Raw genomic sequence first — 21,859 nt, 5'->3', positions numbered from 1 at the left:
CCACTTTTACTATTCTCCTTCCTATCTTTTGCTTCTGCCTCCATTTTATTTCCCTCTGTCTCCCTGCATAGGTTCCCATCCCCCTGCCATATTAGCTTAACTCCTCCCCAACAGCTCTAGCAAACACTCCCCCTAGGACATTGGTTCCGGTCCTGCCCAGGTGCAGACCGTTCGGTTTGTACTGGTCCCACCTCCCCCAGAACCGGTTCCAATGTCCCAGGAATTTGAATCCCTCCCTGCTGCACCACTCCTCAAGCCACGTATTCATCTGAGCTGTTCTGCAATTTGTACTCTGACTAGCACGTGGTAATGGTAGCAATCCTGAGATTATTACTTTTGAGGTCCTACTTTTTAATTTAGCTCCTAGCTCCCTAAATTCGTCTCGTAGGACCTCATCCCATTTTTTACCTATATCGTTGGTGTCTATATGCACCACGACAACTGGCTGTTCATCCTCCCTTTTCAGAATGTCCTGCACCCGCTCCGAGACATCCTTGACCCTTGCAACATACCACCCTGGAGTCTCGGTTGCGACCGTAGAAACGCCTATCTATTCCCCTTACAATCGAATCCCCTATTACTATATCTCTCCCACTCTTTTTCCTGCCCTTCTGTGCAGCAGAGCCACCCATGGTGCCTTGAACTTGGCTGCTGCTGCTCTCCCGTGATGAGTCATCCCCCTCAACAGTATCCAAAGTGGTGTATCTATTTTGCAGGGGGATAACCGCAGGGGATCCCTGCACTACCTTCCTTCCACTGCTCTTCCTGTTGGTCACCCATTCCCTATCTGGCTGTGTACCCTTTACCTGCGGTAAGACCAACCATTTGGCAAATGGTGAATAATGTGAGAAAGTGTGGAGTTATCCACTTTGTCAGGAAAAATAAAAAAGAAAATTATTATTTAAATGGAGAGAAATTACAAAATGCTGCAACACAGAGGGACCTGGGGGTCCTTGTGCATGAAACACAAAAAGCTAGTATGCAGGTACAGCCAGTAATCAAGAAGGCAAATGAAATGTTGGCCTTTATTGCAAGGGGGATGGAGTATAAAAGCAAGGAAGTCCTACTACAACTGTACAGGGTATTGGTGAGGCCACACCTAGAGTGCTGCGTACAGTTTTGGTCTCCTTATTTAAGGAAGGATATACTTGTATTGGAGGCAATTCAGAGAAGGTTCACTAGGTTAATTCCTGAGATGAAGGGGTTGACTTATGAAGAAAGATTGAGCAGGTTGGGCCCATACTCATTGGAGTTTAGAAGAATGAGAGGTGATACTGAGGGGGCTCGACAAGGTGGATGCAGAGATGATGTTTCCACTCGTGGGTGAATCTAGAACTAGGGGTTATAGTTTCAGAATAAGGGATTGCCCATTTAGTACTGAGATGAGGAGGAATTTCTTCTCTTAGACGGTTGTAAAGCTGCGAGTGCAGGGGTGATGGGTGAACAACGCAAGCCCATCTGGGAAGGTGATGGCTGTGAAAAGGGCAACTGGATTGGACGTCACCACAACCCAGGTCGGTGATTGGAGTGCGGGCAGGTAAAGCAGGAGCAGAAAGCTCGGGGCGAAGTAGCGGCGAGAGATTGCAGAGCGACGTGATCGGGGCCCAGGAAAGGCGTGAGTTCAGGGCCCAGATGAGGCAAGGGCCCAGGGGCAGCACGGGCCAGCCCACACTGCAATATGTGTGCGCACTAGGTCCGTGCAGCAGAGCTGGTCTCCAGTTGTCTTGGTTAACCCTTGTCACTGAACCAAGACCAAGCTCTGTCAAGCCCGTGTGGTGGCTGGTGTGCAATGGCCACCCCACGCACAGGCATCTTCCATCCGTCAATATGCAGTTCGGGACCTGGAATATTAGGTCCTTCATTGAAACACCTGTGAACTCATTGAATTCATGCCTTTTTGGCGTGGGAGCAAGTCATCCTCGATTCGAGGGACCGCCTAAGAAGAAGAAGGATGGGTTACCAGGAATTGGTGTGAGTTAGGACAAGGGTTGCTGAGTTTAGGTTGACCTAGCGTGTGGTAGGTCAGCCAGAAGTGCATAGTCAAGTCTAAAGTTAGCAAAGGATGAAGGTTTTAGCAGCAGATGAGCTGAGGCACGGGCGGAGATGGACCATGTTCCCAAGGTGGAAATAGGCAGTCTTAGTTATGCTGCGGATATGTGGCCGGAAGCTGATTTCAGGGTCAAATATGACACCAAGGTTGTGAACAGTCTGGTTCAGCCTCAGACAGATGCCAGGGAGAGGCATGGAGTCGGTGGCTAGGGAAAAGAGTTTGTGGTTGGAACTGAAGATAACCAATTCAGTCTTCCCAATATTTAATTGGAGTAAATTTCTGTTCATCCAGTTTTGGATGCTGGACAAGCAATCTGACAACTTAGAGACCGTGGAGGAGTTGAGAGAAGTGAGGTAGAGCTGGGTGTTATCAGCGTACATGTGGAAACTGATGCCGTGTTTTCGGATGATGTCGCCAAGTGGCAGCATGAAGATAAGAAATAGAGGGAGCCTCAGATAGATCCTTGGGGAACACCAGAGGTAATGATGTGGGAGTGGGAAGAGAAGGCATTGCAGGTGATTTCTGGATACGATTAGATAGATAAGAATGGAACCAGGCGAATGCAGTCCCACCCAGCTGGACCACGGTGGAGAGGTTTTGGAGGAGGATGGAGTGCTCAATCATGTCAAAGGCTGCAGACAGGTCGAGAAGGACGAGGAGGGATAGTTTATCTTTGTCGCAGTCACAAAGGATGTTATTTGTGTCTTTGATGACAGCCATTTTGGTAAGATATCATCATACTAAGCATATATAAAGCATTGATGTGACTATATTTAAGGTATTATGTTCATTTTTGTCACTGCACTTAAGAAAAATAATCGATGTGTTGTAAAATGTTCAAAGAAAACCAAAAAGAATATTCTGGGTGTTAACTCAACCAGCTGTGAAAAATAAAAAAGCAAATTTGCTTTCAAAAGGAAAACATGTTACCTAAATTAATTGAATATAAAAACCAATAAGGGTTTCAGCGGGGGGAGGGGGGGAGGTGTGACTAAGCTGAATGGCCTCTTTCTATGCTGTAAGTTTCTATGATTCAAGGATATGAAGGCTTTCTGTATTGTACTTTTCTTATTATCCTAGGATGTGAATTAACAAGACTGTTTCCATCCCCAATGTTATCAACTAATGAACTTGGAAGCTATTGGTTTGCCTCCAAATTCATTGAAAATAGCAGCGACTCACTCACCAGCTGTCACTACATACTGTGGAAGTCAATAAATGTGGCTATAAATTCTGCTCAGTTTCCTTGTTTCTAAGAATTGTTGTTGAACTCTCCTTGTGTGTCACTCAACTTAAGTCACTTCACAGGATGCAGAATGGCTTAACCACTTCAACACCCGTTTATGTCGCACCCCAAGGCAGAAGAAACCAATGTTCTGGAAGCTTAGCCGAAGCTGCTACATTGTTGGCTTGGATTATACATTATTATTATCCTGTGCTTCTACTTAGCACACACTGGGGCACACACTGGGTACAACTATGATTTTGTTTTATATTATAACAGAGCATGTTTGAAAGAGTCCAAGTAAGTGCATTGCTCCAAAGCTACATGAAAGAACTGTCCTGTGCTTAGCCGTGGTCTCCTTGGATTCTCTTAATGTTAATTAAAGACAGACGGCTAAAATTTCCCCTCCGATCGTTGGCGCCGGATCCTTCGCGGTATTCTGGCGGTTGAGTCTTTTTAACTGCAGGAATACCGCTGGGTCCTCGATGTCAGTGGTGGCGAAGCCTAGCAATAGCAGACTGGAGCGGGTGTCGAAAATAGGAGAAAACTCGGCGATCTCCTTACCTTTAGTAAGGGAAGCAGAACCACTGCAGAAATGGCCAGAAAATCTTCTCTGCGCATGCGCGGTCATTCTCCCACGATTTCGGGGTCAAGGGTGACCCTGCACATGTGCAGAGAAGAGTAGGACAGCACTGGACATCTTGAAGCTGCAGAGGTTAGTTGAGGTCAGTGAGAGAGGATTTGTGAGAGGATTTGTGAGGTGTTTTGAGGAGTAAATTGATTATATTCAGTATATTTACTATTATATCATAAATTAAAATAATATCATTAATAACATAACTAATAATTATTATAATAATAAATCTTAAAATCTTAAAAAATAATAGTAATAATAATAAATAAATAATTAAATTCATATATATATAAATAAATATCCGGAAAATGGAAAATCAAGCCATGGAAGTGGAGAGGGAGTTAGATGGGAGGGAAAGGGCCACTCGTTTCTCAGAGGAAGCTCAGGAGTCATTGGTGCAGGAAATGGAGGCCCGTTGGAATCAGTTAACACAGGGTGGGCGAGGGAAACTGTCACCGTTCGTGTATCAGCGGTTATGGCGAGAGATCACTGAGGCGGTGTCCTCCGTCGTGCCCGTGATGCGGGGAGTCGAACCAATGCTGCAAACGGTGAAATGATATCGTTGGGTCTGTGAGAGTAAGTACTAACTTTTATCATGCATTGACGGTTTAGTCTTAACAAACATAGAAACATAGAAATTTATAGCGCGGAAGGAGTCTATTTCGGCCCATCGTGTCCACACTGGCCGACAAAGAGCCGCACGGCACTTGGTCAGCAGCCCTGAAGGTTACATATAAACCTATGAACAATGACAGAAAGGCAAAGAGCACCCAGCCCAACCAGTCCGCCTCACACGACTGCGACACCCCTTATACTGAAACATTCTACACTCCACCCCAACCGGAGCCATGTGATCTCCTGGGAGAGGCAAAAACCAGATAAAATCCCAGGCCAATTTAAGGAGAAAAAATCTGGGAAAATTCCTCTCCGACCCAACGAGGTGATCAAAACTAGTCCAGGAGATCACCCTGGCCGTATTCGATTCATAAGAATATAAGAGCTTAAGAAATAGGAGCAGGAGTAGGCCATATGGCCCCTCTAGCCTGCTCTGCCATTTAATACGATCTTGGCTAATCCGATCATAGAAATATAGAAAATAGGTGCAGGAGTAGGCCATTCGGCCCTTCAAGCCTGCACCACCATTCAATAAGATTATGGCTGATCATTCAACTCAGTACCCCTTTCCCGCTTTCTCTCCATACCCCTTGATCCCTTTAGTCGTAAGGGCCATATCTAATTCCCTTTTGAATATATCTAATGAACTGGCATCAACAACTATCTGCGGTGGAGAATTCCACAGGTTAACAACTCTCTGAGTGAAGAAGTTTCTCCTCATCGCAGTCCCAAATGGCTTACCCTTTATCCTTAGATTATGTGCTCTGGTTCTGGACTTCCCCAACATCGGGAACATTCTTCCTGCATATAATTTGTCCAGTCCCGTCAGAATTTTATATGTTTCTATGAGATCCCCTCTCATCCTTCTAAACTCCAGCGAATACAAGCCCAGTCGATCCAGTCTCTCTTCATATGTCAGTTCTGCCATCCCGGGAATCAGTCTGGTGAACCTTCGCTGCACTCCTTCAATGGCAAGAATGTCCTTCCTCAGATTAGGAGACCAAAACTGAACACAATATTCCAGGTGAGGCCTCACTAAGGCCCTGTACAACTGCAGTAAAACCTAACTGCTCCTATACTCAAATCCCCTGGCTATGAAGGCCAACATACCATTTGCCTTCTTCACCACTTGCTGTACCTGCATGCCATGGAGTTAGGTCCACTTTCCTGCCCACTTCCCATAACCCCTTATCGGTTAAGAAACTGTCTATCTCTGTCTTAAATTTATTCAATGTCCCAGCTTCCACAGCTCTCTGAGGCAGCGAATTCCACAGATCCACAACCCTCTGAGAAAATAAATTTCTCCTCACCTCAGTTTTAGAAACATAGAAACATAGAAAATAGGTGCAGGAGTAGGCCATTCGGCTCTTCGAGCCTGCACCACCATTCAATGATCATGGCTGATCATCACCTCGGTACCCCTTTCCTGCTTTCTCTCCATACCCCTTGATCCCTTTAGCTGTAAGGGCCATATCTAACTCCCTCTTGAATATATCCAATGAACTGGCATCAACAACTCTGCGATAGAGAATTCCACAGGTTAACAACTGTCTTGAGTGAAGAAGTTTCTCTTCATCTCGGTCCTAAATGGCTTATCCCTTATCCTTCGATTGTGTCTTCTGGTTCTGGACTTCCCCAACATCAGGAACATTCATCCTGCATCTAGCCTGTCCAGTCCTGTCAAAATTTTATATGTTTCTATGAGATCCCCTCTCATCCTTCTAAACTCCAGTGAATCCAGGACCAGTCTCTCCAGTCTCTCCTCATATGTCAGTCCTGCCATCCCAGGAATCAGTCTGGTGAACCTTCGCTGCACTCCCTCAATAGCAAGAATGTCCTTCCTCAGATTAGGAGACCAAAACTGAACACAATATTCCAGGTGAGGCCTCACCAAGGCCCTGTACAACTGCAGTAAGACCTCCCTGCTCCTATACTCAAATCCCCTAGCTATGAAGGCCAACATGCCATTTGCCTTCTTCGCTGCCTGCTGTACCTGCATGCCAACTTTCAATGACTGATGTACCATGACACGCAGGACTCGTTGCACCTCCCCTTTTCCTAACCTGCCGCCATTTGGATAATATTCAGCTTCGTGTTTTAAATGGGCGGCCCCTTATTCTAAGATTATGTCTCCTAGTTCTTGTCTCCCCCATCAGTGGAAACATTCTCTCTGCATCCGCCTTGTCAAGTCCATTCATAATCTTATACGTTTCGATAAGATGACCTCTCAATCTTCTGAATTCCAATGAGTAGAGACCCAACCTATCCTCAAAAGTCAACCCCCTCATCTCTGGAATCAATCTAGTGAATCTTCTCTGAACTGCTTCCAAAGCAAGTATATCCTTTCATAAATATGGAAAGCAAAACTGCATGCAGTATTCCAGGTGTGGCCTCACCAATACCCTGTATAACTGAAGCAAGACTTCCCTGCTTTTATACTCCATCCCCTTTGCAATAAAGGCCAAGATTCCATTGGCCTTCCTGATCACTTGCTGTACCTGCATAATAACCTTTTGTGTTTCATGCACAAGTACCCCCAGGTCCCACTGTGCTGCAGCACTTTGCAATCTTTCTCCATTTAAATAATAACTTGCTCTTTGATTTTTTCTGCCAAAGTGCATGACCTTATACTTTCCAACATTATACTCCATCTGCCAAATTTTTGCCCACTCACTTAGCCTGTCTATGTCCTTTTGCAGATTTTTTGTGTCCTCCTCACACATTGCTTTTCCTCCCATCTTTGTATCGTCAGCAAACTTGGCTACGTTACACTCGGTCTCTTCTTCCAAGTTGTTAACATAGATTGTAAATAGTTGGGGTCTCAGCACTGATCCCTGCAGCACCCCACTAGTTACTGATTGCCAACCCGAGAATGAACCATTTATCCCAGCTCTGTTTTCTGTTCATTAGCCAATCCTCTATCCATGCTAATATATTACCCCCAACCCCGTGAACTTTTATCTTGTGCAGTAACCTTTTATGTGGCACCTTGTCAAATGCCTTCTGGAAGTCCAAATACACTACATCCACTGGTTCCCCTTTATCCACCCTCTTCGTTACATCCTCAAAGAATTCCAACAAATTTGTCAAACATGACTTCCCCTTCATAAATCTATGCTAACTCTGCTTGGTTGAATTATGCTTAAGTAGCCATATTTTATTATGTTATAAAGCTTGGTATCATTTTTATTTCCCATCATCGATCTCATTGTGATTCCTCAGTATTTTCATGTGTTCATCATGCAACATTTGCGTGTTAACAAAATGTAAGCCATGTACTCGTTGACGAAAAAACAGGGGACGTTTAATTGGGGATGTGTACCTACATATGTGTATGTGTGTGCTCGGTATTAATAGCTGTCAAATTAGTGTACACATTTTTTATCACCTTTGCAGAAAAAAACTAGCCGGCAATAGGTCGGAGCTCCGGAAAGCGGGCGGTGGTCCACTGAAGACTATTCCTCTGACGGGCCTCGGGGAACATACTGCAGCCCTGACGGGGGCATTTGTTCGCACCGCCACGTGTGTTGGTGCCGAACCAGTTCTCCCGGAGGGTAAGTCTGCGGTCATGTAATTCAATCTTCTAGCAATATAATGTAGAATGTAATGTAATGCTGGGAGCAAGAAATGTTGTTAGTTGTGACATGATTTTTTAGTTGATCACACTTTGCCATTTGGAAACCAAACTGTTTGGGACTGAAGTTTTGTTGTGTCATGTACTTTCTCTATACTTTGCTTATGATACTTTCATGTAATGATTCTCAGTAAAAAATGTTTGTTCTCCACATCAGCCTGCGCACAGTGAATTGCTCTGATGTTATCTCTGACCCCTCCCTCCCCTGTCACCAACAATTAATGTTATGTAGGGTGTTTCTTAGACCTTAGAACTTATAGTGGGAAAGGACAACACTTGACACCAAATTTTAGGCTTAACCCAGTGTTCAGTTTTATTGCGCAACAAAACCTGACTAAAAACTACAGGACTAGACTGCTGAGAGAAACTGACTTTAGACATACAATCACCAGCTCTTCTGTCCGTTCTTCTGCAGCGCCTGTTCCTTTCGTGTCCTTCTGTCTCTACCTCTTGCTTCTGTGTTTCTTCAGTTCCCTGCTTGCTGTTGCTTTTTGTGTATCTCCTCCTGCTTCTGCTTAGCTGTTGTTTCTTCTGCTCTTCCCCCTGCATCTGTTTAGCTGTGTTGTCTTCTTTTTTCCCCTGTTTTCCTTGCTTGTATATATCCCGAGTTTGAATAAGCTCCCCACTGTGACGAGATCCGATTTAACGATCCATTAAACTGTTTTGGTGATGAGGGTGAATTTGTATGCAAAATGCTGTTATCCCATAAATTTGCACCTTGTGAGGGGGTCCTTTGTTGTTACAGACTCAACGTCTCCAAAGGCTCCTCCCCCACCCTGGTCAAATCGAGTTCGGGGCTTCAAGTAACATTCCATTGTTGTTATGCATGAAGTTATTCATGAAGTCAGTTTTTTTCCTGTTCACAGGGTGTTCTTAATTGTCCAGTTTCATTCCACAGCTTGTATCAGTTTTATTAGTTCGTGGTCTGTGTTTTTTCTCTGAAGATTAGTAACCTTACATTTATGTTTTTACAGTTGCACAGGTGGAGCTGCCTGCCCCTCCAGAGAGGAGTAATTGCAGGGAAGACTAAATGAAGAGATGATGGTGGAGGAGACGGAGGACAATCCTCAAAGCGTTGTAACGTTGGTGGTGTATGAGGAGGGAGGGATGGCGGGACTTCAGGATCCTTTCTATCTGTGGCCACCGGTTCCTCGTCGGAATCTAACTTCCGGCCTGAGGCAGTGGGACCAAGCGGACTGTAACGGCGTACACCGACCCCCATGGTGAATCTGCGGTGGCTGATCCGCCAAAGTGGGAACGCTGCACGACAGGCAGATGCTAGCCTGGACATGGTGGGACTGTCCAGGATGAGCATCGACTTGATTTGAGAGTTCCTCCAGGCCATTGCTGGGTTGTCCGAAAACATCGCGGCTATAGCAGCCCGTCAGTCGGAGCACATGGCGGAGCTGATTGCCGCGGTGACGGAGAACACCCGGACCGCCAATGCCAATGCTATGCAGCAATGGTGCTCGCAGGCCGGGGGCCGCACAGATCGCTGGGCTAGGCTGCCACGCTGCTCCTTCTGCTCCCCGGCCTGCTCCGATGGTGCTCGCAGGCCGGGGGCCGCACAGACTGTCCAGCGGCGAGATCGGGGCGAAGGAGCGTCGAGAGACTGTAGAGGGACGTGATCGGGGCCCAGGAGAGGCGAGAGTTCGGGGCCCAGAAGACGGGGAGGGCCCAGGAGCAGCACGGGCCAGCCCTCACTGCGATATGTGTGCGCACTAGGTTTGTGCAGCAGAGGAGGTCTCCAGTCATCTTCGTTAATCCTTGCTACTGGACCAAGACCTAGCTCTGTCAAGCCCATGTGGTGGCTGGTGTGCAACGGCCACCACACGTTAAAAAAAATCCAAGCACAGGCATCTTCCACCCTTCAAGATTTAGTTCGGGACCTGGAATTTTAGGTCCATCATTGAAACACCTGTGAACCTTTTGACGTGGAAGCAAGTCATCCTCGGTTTGAGGGATTGCCTATGATGATGATCGACGGTCGTGGGATATGGCATTGCACCCCAAGGTGCCATGCCACTAATGGTGACAGCACCTGATCGTCAGGAGGAACTAGTTTCTGCCGACTTTGAAAATGGGTCCTCAGCACCCCAATCTTCTCCAGAACCCTGAAACATAGCGCTGCCATTGTCGCCCGCCCCCCCACCCCCATCATCAATCACACACGAGGTGCTCTGCTGGTACACGACGTACTGTTCCCGATGTGGGCAGGGCCAGGGGTATTGTTAGCAGGAGGAGGAGGGGATAAGGGTCAGGGGGGATTGGGGTGGGAAGGCTTTAGGAAAAGTGGCCACAGGTAGAATTGTGGGAGGGTGCAGGATGTTTTTAGTGGTGTTTATACTGTTGTTGATGTTGTTGCTATTTGTTGTTCATAATGTTTTTGTTGTTAAAATTTGTATTCATACAAAATGTTATTTTATTACATTGTTAAAGTTTAATACAAATTACAAGTGTTATATAAAATTTTATTCAACTAAACAATTCTTGTACTGTGTCTCACTCACTTCTGGGAAGGGGAAAATATATCCCATTTACAACTTTTAGGAAACACAACCTTAAATGTGTGATTGACGGTATCCCTTGTAAACTCATACCTTAACTTGGCTGACCTAGACCCAACTGATTGAGGTTTTTTTGAGTCTTGTGAACATCTTGTAACTGGGTAAGCCACTCACAATGCAACAGCTCTACCAACCTGTGAGCATCCTCACAGGTGCATACATTACAGTTGTGACGCCTGCTACAGTTCAATAGCCCCGCAAGCACACTGTCAAGCCATGTGAAATATGGTTACTTGGATGTACACCCAGTGACTGACACCCTTCTTCCCGCCACCCCCCCCCCCCACCCCCTCAGGTCGTTCTGCACACAGTGACTTGGATGAGGCCCCATTGCGTGTATACAATCCCTCCCTCCTCCGTGATCCCGCTGCAACCAGCATCAGTAAAGGGGAGGTGGGGGAGGGCAGAGAAAATTTCCCAGAAATGATTCATGTTCAGCAATGACTAGCTCAGTGGGCATGACTCCAATGGCTTCTTCCTGAGTGGTGTTACATATGTTACAAAATCCATTTCCTACCACCCACAAAATCAGTCCCTCGGCATGTTACACAGGTACTGGTCAGTTGCTCCAGTCAAACAGACTCGAAACATCTGCAATCCAATTGGGTTTATTTTTTAAATAATGTTTCGATTGGGAGCGTCTGTTTCCTGCGGAACCAGAAATACACCAGACAGCATCGCTCAGCAAACACCTTGAGTTCAGTGTGTCTCTGAATTCACGGCAGCTAGCAAGACATGGCGAGAGAGGGGAGGTGGTGTTGGGCAGGGGGGTGGGGGTAGGGTGGGTCTGCTTTGGAGCCAGACTGTTATAAAAACGAAGCCCAGAGCTGAAGGAATGACTGAAGAGAGTGCAGAGCAAAGTAAAGGTCCCGAGGGATTAGAAGGGCAGGCGTAGGAGATTACAACATGCTTCAGCTATGTGCCTGTCCCAGACAGTTTGTGTATATTTTTTGGGAACATCAATTGGCTGATTACATTGTGGCTTGAGTTCTGCAATGTTTTGGGTGAATATGAAGCTTTTTATTTTCTTTTTTCTTTAATTTTATTACCAACAACTAAGTATGACATTACTGCCTACTGATCAGCAGTAACAGGTTCTCTTCATTATGGTATGTCGTTATGGTATCGGCTACTATATCATCAGGTGACAGAAGTGATATGCCTGGTAGTTCTGTTGGAGCTGGCAAAAATGTAGTTGAAGATGCAGTTGTTGAGGAAGCAATGAAGATATAGGGAGGACCATTCATGCAAGGGGTTGAAAGGCTAATTATAAGAAGGTCTCCTCAATGAGATCCTGTCAAATGTTTCCTGCAGTTGGTGATAGTGACATACCAACAGCACCCTGAACCTCCTCAGTGCCCTGTAAGACATCTCTATGATGAGGCTCAATGCCCTTGTCCTCTGAACAGTCCATGCTGATACCTTGTTATATGGCAAATTTATGGAGTGTGCGGCAAACTACTCTGATGGCAGTGTGGATGCTACAATGGCCTTCGCGCTCCTTGGCTGGGATGGTGGTGCGGGGGGTGTTATGTGCAATAATTCAGCCAACTTCTGATTCCTGACTCCATGTTTATGGATGTTGAGCAACGATAGGATCAAGCATGGCCAAGATGTCACTCCAATTGAAAATCCTGCTTATATTAACTGGACTCACACACTGGAGTTCTGGCCCTAAGTCCTGGCATCCGAGCACTCAAAGAGAAGGTTTGCTGGAAAATCTAAAAACTTAAAAAAAAAAATAATGGCAATGCAACTAATTTACACCTGAGGAACACCAAATACAAATAGCCATTGGGGTGATGTACCAGTGGGCATTTGGTGCCTGTTGTACTATATCCCAGCAAAGGTTTTCTTCAGTAAAATCGATCTTCTGGCCCACTGTAAAACTGAAAAGAAAATGGAGGGAGGCATAACTCTAGGCCCAAGTCAGGTAAGTACTTCAGAAATGGGTGGTTTTGATCGGAGCGATAACGGGTGGTAGCGGGCCTTAAAAAAAACTTTTTAGCAGAAATTAGCGCTGGGAGGGAATTTTCCGCGATTTCTGGGCGTCCAATGTGGGCAGGCGCTTTGCAGCAACGCTGGCTGTAATGGTCAGCTGAAATTACCGCCGGCGATCAAGAGGTGAAATGGGCATACTTTACGCAACAGGCGGTAATTGGACGGTAACTGGACGTTAAATCGGCAGTCGGAGGGGAAATTCTAGCCCTTCTCTGCAGAAAGCTTTAAGTTGACAAAGGGGTTAAAACAGCAGTACTAGATTCTGGCAAAAAAATCTCAACTAATTCCAATTGATATAATCCTATACTGTGGTTCAGATTTTAGCAATTACTAATTAATGTGCAGTGTAAATGGGGGTTCTGCACATCTGCGTGCCAATAGCGACATCAATTTCCCGCTCGTGTGTGCACAGGAAATTCTAGGTGAGGCTGTGCCAAACCTGCAGACCACCTCGTTCCAAGTTGCTGATATTGACAGATCTTGCATTCCGGATTTATCCAGCAATAAAGGAACAGCACCTTCCCAAACCTTTAGGTCCACAAAGTTCTAACAGGACAAACCAGAGACTAAACAGTACAAGCACAAATCAATCTGAGATAGTTTTTAGGCGGATTCTCAAGGCTGAAGGATCAGAAATGACCATCAGATCTAGCATAGACCATCAACTGCCTCAGAACTGGTCATGGTAGATGTTGCCACCTTCTCCATAGATGGAAGATTAAAGCATCCCCTTCATGTGACTGTGGAACTCCTAATCAGACCCTGGAACACATCACTGAGCACTGCCCTCAGAGGAAATTTACAGGCAGCCTACAAGATATCCACACTGTTACACCGGAAGCTTTGGCCTGGATATCCAACTTAGATATTGACATTTGATTTGCTTTGCAACTACCATGCGAAAGAAGAAGTAGTATGCACTTTCCATTCCCGTCACTCTCTTGTGGGTTCTAGAAGTAAAATTACACTTTCCCAAAGTAGGATATTGACTTCCTGAAATGCAGTCCTAACTAAGAATTCAGTCAAATTTAACACTTTTGCATTTTGCTCGAGTATATTCCTAAACAGTGAGTCATAAATAAAATGCAAAATTTTGCAATACATAAATGCTAATCATGTTTTAATTCCTGGACTCAGATCAGTTGCAGAAAGCCTGGAGAAGGTGAATGAGTAAAGAGGAGAGTAAAAAACAAGACTCACATTCACTTTTGCAAAAAGTGCAAAAATATGGGGATGGCCTTCGATTTAATGGAAGTGCCATGGAAACACATGCATGCCTCCTGCCATCAGAAGGCAATTTAGAATGTTGTCAGCTGTGGCTCAGTGGGTAGCACACTCATATCTGTGTTAGAAGGTTGTGGGTTCAATTCCCCCTCTAGGAACTTGAGAATATAAATCTAAGCTGGCACTCCAGTCATCATCATAGGCAGTCCCTTGGGATGCAGTGCTGAGGGAGTGGTGTGCTCTCTTTTGGATGAGACGCTAAACCGAGGTCTCTCAGGTGGACATAAAAGATCCCATGGCACTATTTCAAAGATGAGCAGGGGAGTTATCCCCAGTGTCCTGGCCAATATTGATCTCCCAATCAACACAACAAAAACAGATTATCTGGTCATTATAACATTTCTGTTTGCGGGTGTTTGCTGTGCGCAAGTTGGCTGCCACGTTTCCCATATTACAACAGTGACTACGCTCCAAAAGTACTTTATTGGCTGTAAAGCACTTTGAGAAGTTCGGTGGTCATGAAAGGCGCTATATAAGTCCAAATCTTTCTTTCTTTTCTTTTTTTTCCTTCAGTCTAAATGAGAGATCGCTAGCTGGAAGTTGAGGCTGTCTTGTTAGATTTGTCATAATCATTGTAAATATTGCTGGAGTTTGGCAGGTCTGTAGTTCAGTCGCTGGTATATCAGGCCATCTTCCATTAGATGAAAGGTCACTCTATTCCCAGAAACATCATGGGTTTATCTTAAATATTAGACAGCATCTGAAGAGCTGCTACATGGAACAACACATGGAACTTCAAAAAACAAATAATTTACACTTATTGCCTGAGGATGGTTTACCTTTTGGCGGGTACCTGATCAGGTACATACATGCCAATCACCAGCATTTGAAGCTGTTATTGCTTCATCCCATGTTCCAGCTTGTTTGCGTTTTGCAAGAAAATCTATTTTTCTTCATTGATATTGGAGTGTCCATGTGAGTCATTAGATTTTGCACGAGGTAGAAAAAGCCATAAGACAGCTTAAAAACAGCAAGGCTACAGGAGCAGATGGAATCCCTGCTGAAGCACTGAAGTATGGCGGAGAGGCACTGTTGATGCGGATACATGACCTCATCTCTCTCATCTGGAGGGAGGAGAGCATGCTGGGAGATCTCAGAGATGCAGTGATCGTGACCATCTTTAAAAAAGGGGACAAGTCTGACTGCGGCAACTACAGAGGAATCTCCCTGCTATCAGCCACTGGGAAAGTCGTCGCGAGAGTCCTCCTCAACCGTCTTCTCCCTCTGGCCAAGGAGCTCCTCCCAGAGTCGCAGTGCAGATTTTGTCCCTTATGGGGCACAACAGACATGATTTTTGCAGCATGACAGCTGCAGGAAAAATGCAGGGAATAGCACCGACCCTTATACATGGCCTTCTTCGACCTTACAAAGACCTTTGACACTATCAATCGCGAGGGTCTATGGAGTGTCCTCCTCTGCTTTGGATGCCCCCAAAGGTTCGTCACTATCTTTAAAGCACATGGTATTGGGGGTAATGTATTGATGTGGATAGAGAACTGGTTGGCAGACAGGAAGCAGAGAGTCGGAATAAACGGGTCCTTTTCAGAATGGCAGGCAGTGACCAGTGGGGTGCCGCAGGGTTCAATGCTGGGACCCCAGCTATTTACAATATACATCAATGATTTAGATGAAGGAAATGAATGTAATATCTCCAAGTTTGCAGATGACGCTAAGCTGGGTGGCGGTGTGAGCTGTGAGGAGGATGCTAAGAGACTGCAGGGTGACTTGGACAGGTTAGGTGAGTGGGCAAATGCATGGCAGATGCAGTATAATGTGGATAAATGTGAGGTTATCCACTTTGGGGGCAAAAACAGGAAGACAGAATATTATCTGAATGGTGGCAGATTAGGAAAAGGGGAGGTGCAACGAGACCTGGGTGTCATGGTACATCAGTCATTGAAAGTAGGCATGCAGGTACAGCAGGCAGTGAAGAAGGCAAATGACATGTTGGCCTTCATAGCTAGAGGATTTGGGTTTAGGAGCAGGAAGGTCTTACTGCAGTTGTACAGAGCCTTGGTGAGGCCACACCTGGAATATTGTGTTCAGTTTTTGTCCCCTAATCTGAGGAAGGACGTTCTTGCTATTGAGGGAGTACAGCGAAGGTTCATCAGATTGATTCCTGGGATGGCAGGACTGACATATGAGGAGAGACTGGATCAACTGGGCTTGTAGCCACTGGAGTTTAGAAGAATGAGAGAGGATCTCATAGGAACATATAAAATTCTGACGGGATTGGACAGGTTAGAGGCAGGAAGAATGTTCCCATTGCTGGGGAGTTCCAGAAACAGGGGTCACAGTCTAAGAATAAGGGGTAAGCCATTTAGGACTGAGATGAGGAGAAACTTCTTCACTCAGAGAGTGGTTAATCTGTGGAATTCTCTACCGCAGAAGGTTGTTGAGGCCAGTTCGTTAGATGTATTCAGAAGGGAGTTAGATATGGCCCTTAAGGTCAAAGGGATCAAGGGGTATGGAGAGAAAGCAGGAAAGGGGTACTGAGGTTAAATGATCAGCCATGATCTTACTGAATGGCGGTGCAGGCTCGAAGGGCCGAATGGCCTGCTCCTGCACCTGATTTTTATGTTTCTATGTTTCTATGTTTCCGCCTGCTCCACGACGACATGCAGGCCGTGATCCTTATCTATGAATCCATTACAGACCCAATCCACGTCCGGACCCGGGGTCAAACAGGGCTGTGTCATCGCCCCAAACCTCTTCTCAATCTTCCTCGCTGCCATGCTCCACCTCACAGTCAACAAGCTCCCCGCCGGAGTGGAATTAAACTACAGAACCAATGGGAACCTGTTCAACCTTCACCGTCTCCAGGCCGGGTCCAAGACCACCTCAACCTCTGTCGTCGAGCTACAGAATGTGGACGACGCCTGCGTCTGCGCACACAAAGAGGCTGCACTCCAGGACATAGTCGACGTATTTACTAAGGCGTACAAAAGCATGGGCCTTACGCTAAACATCCGTAAGACAAAGATCCTCCACCAGTCTGTCCTCGCCGCACAGCACTGCCCCCCAGTCATCAAAACTCATGGTGCGGCCCTGGACAATGTGGACCTTTTCCCATACCTCGGGGGCCTCTTATCAACAAGAGCAGGCATTGACGACGAGATTCAACAGTGTGCCAGTGCAGCTTTCGGCCGCCTGAGGAAAAGAGTGTTTGAAGACCAGGCCCTGAAAACTGCCACCAAGCTTATGGTCTACAGGGCTGTAGTAATACCCACCCTCGTATGGCTCAGAGACATGGACCATGTACAGTAGACAGCTCAAGTCGCTGGAGAAATACCACCAATGATGTCTCCGCAAGATCCTACAAATACCCTGGGAGGACAGACGCACCAACATTAGCATCCTTGACCAGGCCAACATTCCCAGCATTGAAGCACTGACCACACTGAGCAGGTCACATTGTTCGCGTGCCTGACACAAGACTCCCAAAGCAAGCACTCCCCTCGGAACTTCTTCACGGCAAACGAGCCAAAGGTGGGCAGAGGAAACGTTACAAGGACACCCTCACAGCTTCCCTGATAAAGTGCAACATCCCCACTGACACCTGGGAGTCCCTGGCCAAAGACTGCCCTAAGTGGAGGAAGTGCATCCGGGAGGGCGCTGAGCACCTCGAGTCTCATCGCTGAGAGCCTGCAGAAATCAAGCGCAGGCAGCGGAAAGAGCGTGCGGCAAACCAGTCCCACCCACCCTTTCCCTCAATGACTATCTGTCCCACCTGTGACAGAGACTGTGGCTCTCGTATTGGACTGTTCAGCCACCTAAGGACTCATTTTAAGAGTGGAAGTAAGTCTTCCTCGATTCCGAGGGACTGCCTATGATGATGATTGGAGGCTAGACTGGAGACTGTCAGAAACATTCAGAACTTTTTGAAGGTGCAACTTAAGCCTATCGGAACTAATTCGATTTGATGGTGGGTGAGATTGGAGGCTGTTCCATCAGATAATCAATAAGATGTTATTTTCTTCCTAGGTTAGTTGCATATAAACGTGAGGCAGAAAAGTTTTAAGATGAGCTGATGGTTTATGAGGATTGTAGTCACAAATGCTTCTATATGGTTTTTAACCTCTCCCCCATCCCCAACACCTCCACCACCCCCCCCACCCCCAAATAAGTTATATATAACAAATAGCTGCTAAAATAAACAAAACATTTATAATTTTCCTCAAAGGAACTTTCTTGGAGCATGTCCAGCTGTTGACTTATTTATTTTCCTTGAAATTAGTTTCCACTTTTTTTGAGATGAGAAGGATGTTTTCTGTTGTGAATGTATGCGCTAGTATCACTTTAATGTTCCTGTTACTTCACTTGCAGATTTATAAGTATACAAAACTAAAATAAGTAGTAGGTTAGCGTGGTGATGAGTCCTACTTTATTTTAAAAAAGGACACATTTATTTGTACTGTAAAAATGGCCGCCCCTTGTCTCTGATTGGTCCCCTTGAGGGACAAGTCACACCCTGAAGTTTCTCTGGAATGTGTAACTGGAACCGCCCATCTCAAGTTCTTACTAACTTCGCAAATTGTAACTCGATCCACTTTGACTTCCAGAAGCCACAGAGGACAGAGCTCCACAGAAGCCACCAAGTGCCAGCCGAAGTCCCTTATGCCAGCATAAGTGGGTGCCTCCCCCAGCTGAAGTCCCATACCCCAGCGCAAGTCCCATACCTTACCCCACCCCCCCACCCACCCACACCATAAATGGGGCATTGTGTACGCATTGTTAACAAGTTTATTGGGTATAAAGGGAATAGTGACAGTGTAGTGACTTCTGGATTTCATCCACTCCAATGATGTCCCTTGTAAGGGGCTGTAAGAACGTGATCCGTCTTCCCTGAGTTCCCTCTCTCCCCTCCCCTCCGATCCTCCCCACTTGTGTCTCTCTCTCTCCCCGCTCCCCCCCCCCTCCAGTCTCTCTCTCTCTCTCTCTCTCTCCCCCCCCAGGCTCTCTCTCTCCCCCATCCCCCACACTCCCCCAGGCTCTCTCCCACGCCCAGGCTCTTTCTCTTCTGCCCCAGACTCTCCCTTCCACCCCAGGCTATCTGCTCCCCCCTCAGACTCTCTCTCTTCCCCACCCCCTTAGATTCTCTCTCCCACCCTCCCTCCCACCCCAGGCTCTCTCCCCCCCCCCCCCCAGACTCTCTCTCTCCCCCACACCCCCAGACTCTCTCTCCCACCCTGACTCTCTCTCCCTCCCTCCCCATGCTCTCCTCCCCCCCCTCCCCCGGCTCTCTCTTCCCCCCCTCCAGCCAGACTCTCTGTCTCTCCCTCCCTACCACCCCACGCTCTCACCCCCCCAGGCTCTCTCTACCCCCCCGCCTCCTCCACCAGACTCCCCCTTTCCTCCCCCCCCAGACTCACCCTTCCTCCCTTCCTCCCTCCTACCGCTCGGTCGGGGCTCAGTGGGCAACGTGGTTGGAATGATTCAGGTTTGGGGCCGGCACTTCCGGTTTGGGTGGGAGGCATCGGGGGTGGAGTCTCAACAGACACATGCACAGAAGGACAGAAAAAACACAGTACAAATAGTCAGTCCCTTGATTATACTCATATTGACTCTTACTGACTTATTATACTCCTCATTTTGCCCTATGTATGTTATGCCTTTGAATTATCATCATCATCATCATCATCATAAGCAGTCCCTCGGAATCGAGGAAGACTTGCTTCCACTCCTGAAGTAGGGATGGTGCAGATGCTCTGGGACAACTGCAAGGCCACAAAGGGATCTCCTCTATGAGTGCGTAAACAAATTGAAAACAGCTTTGAAAATTGGAGAACATAACTACAACTCACCCGCAAACAGGCCAATGGACCATTTCACACATCACAATAGCACTCTGCAATAAAAGTGGGAATCTCAGTGTATCAATTGCAAGGCTCCAGACGGGAAGCAGTCAGGTCCACCTGAGAGCTCAAAATGCAGCTTCCTGCAAATTATAATTTTGTGCACTAAAGTTCCTTTTTAATAACTGCAGTGTGAAATAATTTTCATTTCCGTAAAATAAAGTAATCCTTTTTTTAAACAAGGTTTAAATGAGCAATATCAGCTAGAAGTTATTGTTGGTGATAATAACAGATAAATGCTTAATGCATTTGTATGAGCTTCCACTGTCTGCTATTTAATGGAGGTGTTATCCTATTTTACTTAAATTGGTTAATTTCTCTGTTAACATAAGAATGGCATAAATTATCAATGGTAATTTCTAGCCTCATGTTTTAAGGTTTTAAAAACAGAAAATGTTTGAACTACGCAGCACGTTGATCAAAAGAAGAAAAGACAGATTGCTGTTTTGGTGTGACTCTTCATCAGGATTTAGTTCGAACATTTTGTGTCAACGATATTTTATCTCACCTTTATTAGTCCTTAAACTACTTAAAAATTCTAATTGTTATATCATCTTACCCTCAACACATTTAATTCCTGACCTGCCTCTTGGCTGCCATGGAGTCTGTGACAGCAACAGGTTTAACAGTGAACCAGTTTTGTCTTGTGAATGTAGAATGCACAGTCAGTTGGGTTTAGAAACATAGACATAGAAACATAGAAAATAGGTGCAGGAGTAGGCCATTCGGCCCTTCGAGCCTGCACCGCCATTCAATGAGTTCATGGCTGAACATGCAACTTCAGAACCCCATTCCTGCTTTCTCACCATACCCCTTGATCCCCCTACTAGTAAGGACTACATCTAACTCCTTTTTGAATATATTTAGTGAATTGACCTCAACATCTTCCTGTGGTAGAGAATTCCACAGGTTCACCATTCTCTGGGTGAAGAAGTTTCTCCTCATCTCGGTCCTAAATGGCTTACCCCTTATCCTTAGACTGTGACCCCTGGTTCTGGACTTCCCCAACATTGGGAACATTCTTCCTGCATCTAACCTGTCTAAACCCGTCAGAATTTTAAACGTTTCTATGAGATCCCCTCTCATTCTTCTGAACTTCAGTGAATACAAGCCCAGTTGATCCAGTCTTTCTTGATATGTCAGTCCCGCCAACCCGGGAATCAGTCTGGTGAACCTTCGCTGCACTCCCTCAATAGCAAGAATGTCCTTCCTCAAGTTAGGAGACCAAAACTGTACACAATACTCCAGGTGTGGCCTCACCAAGGCCCTGTACAACTGTAGTAACACCTCCCTGCCCCTGTACTCAAATCCCCTTGCTATGAAGGCCAACATGCCATTTGCTTTCTTAACCGCCTGCTGTACCTGCATGCCAACCTTCAATGACTAATGTACCATGACACCCAGGTCTCGTTGCACCTCCCCTTTTCCTAATCTGTCACCATTCAGATAATAGTCTGTCTCTCTGTTTTTACCACTGAAGTGGATAACCACACATTTATCCACATTATACTTCATCTGCCATGCATTTGCCCACTCACCTAACCTATCCAAGTCACTCTGCAGCTTCATAGCATCCTCCTCGCAGCTCACACTGCCCCCAACTTAGTGTCATCCGCAAATTTGGAGATACTACATTTAATCCCCTCGTCTAAATCATTAATGTACAATGTAAACAGCTGGGGCCCCAGCACAGAACCTTGCGGTACCCCACTGCCTGCCATTCTGAAAAGTACCCATTTACTCCTACTCTTTGCTTCCTGTCTGCCAATCAGTTCTCAATCCACGTCAGCACACTACCCCCAATCTCATGTGCTTTAACTTTGCACATTAATCTCTTGTGTGGGACCTTGTCAAAGGCCTTCTGAAAGTCCAAATACACCACATCAACTGGTTCTCCCTTGTCCATTCTACTGGAAACATCCTCAAAAAATTCCAGAAGATTTGTCAAGCATGATTTCCCTTTCACAAATCCATGCTGACTTGGACCTATCATG

This window comes from Pristiophorus japonicus, chromosome 12 (assembly GCF_044704955.1).
Source record: "Pristiophorus japonicus isolate sPriJap1 chromosome 12, sPriJap1.hap1, whole genome shotgun sequence".
Classification (NCBI taxonomy): Eukaryota; Metazoa; Chordata; class Chondrichthyes; family Pristiophoridae; genus Pristiophorus; species Pristiophorus japonicus.
The sequence above is the reverse complement of the archived record's forward strand: the minus strand, read 5'-3'. Positions refer to the sequence as shown.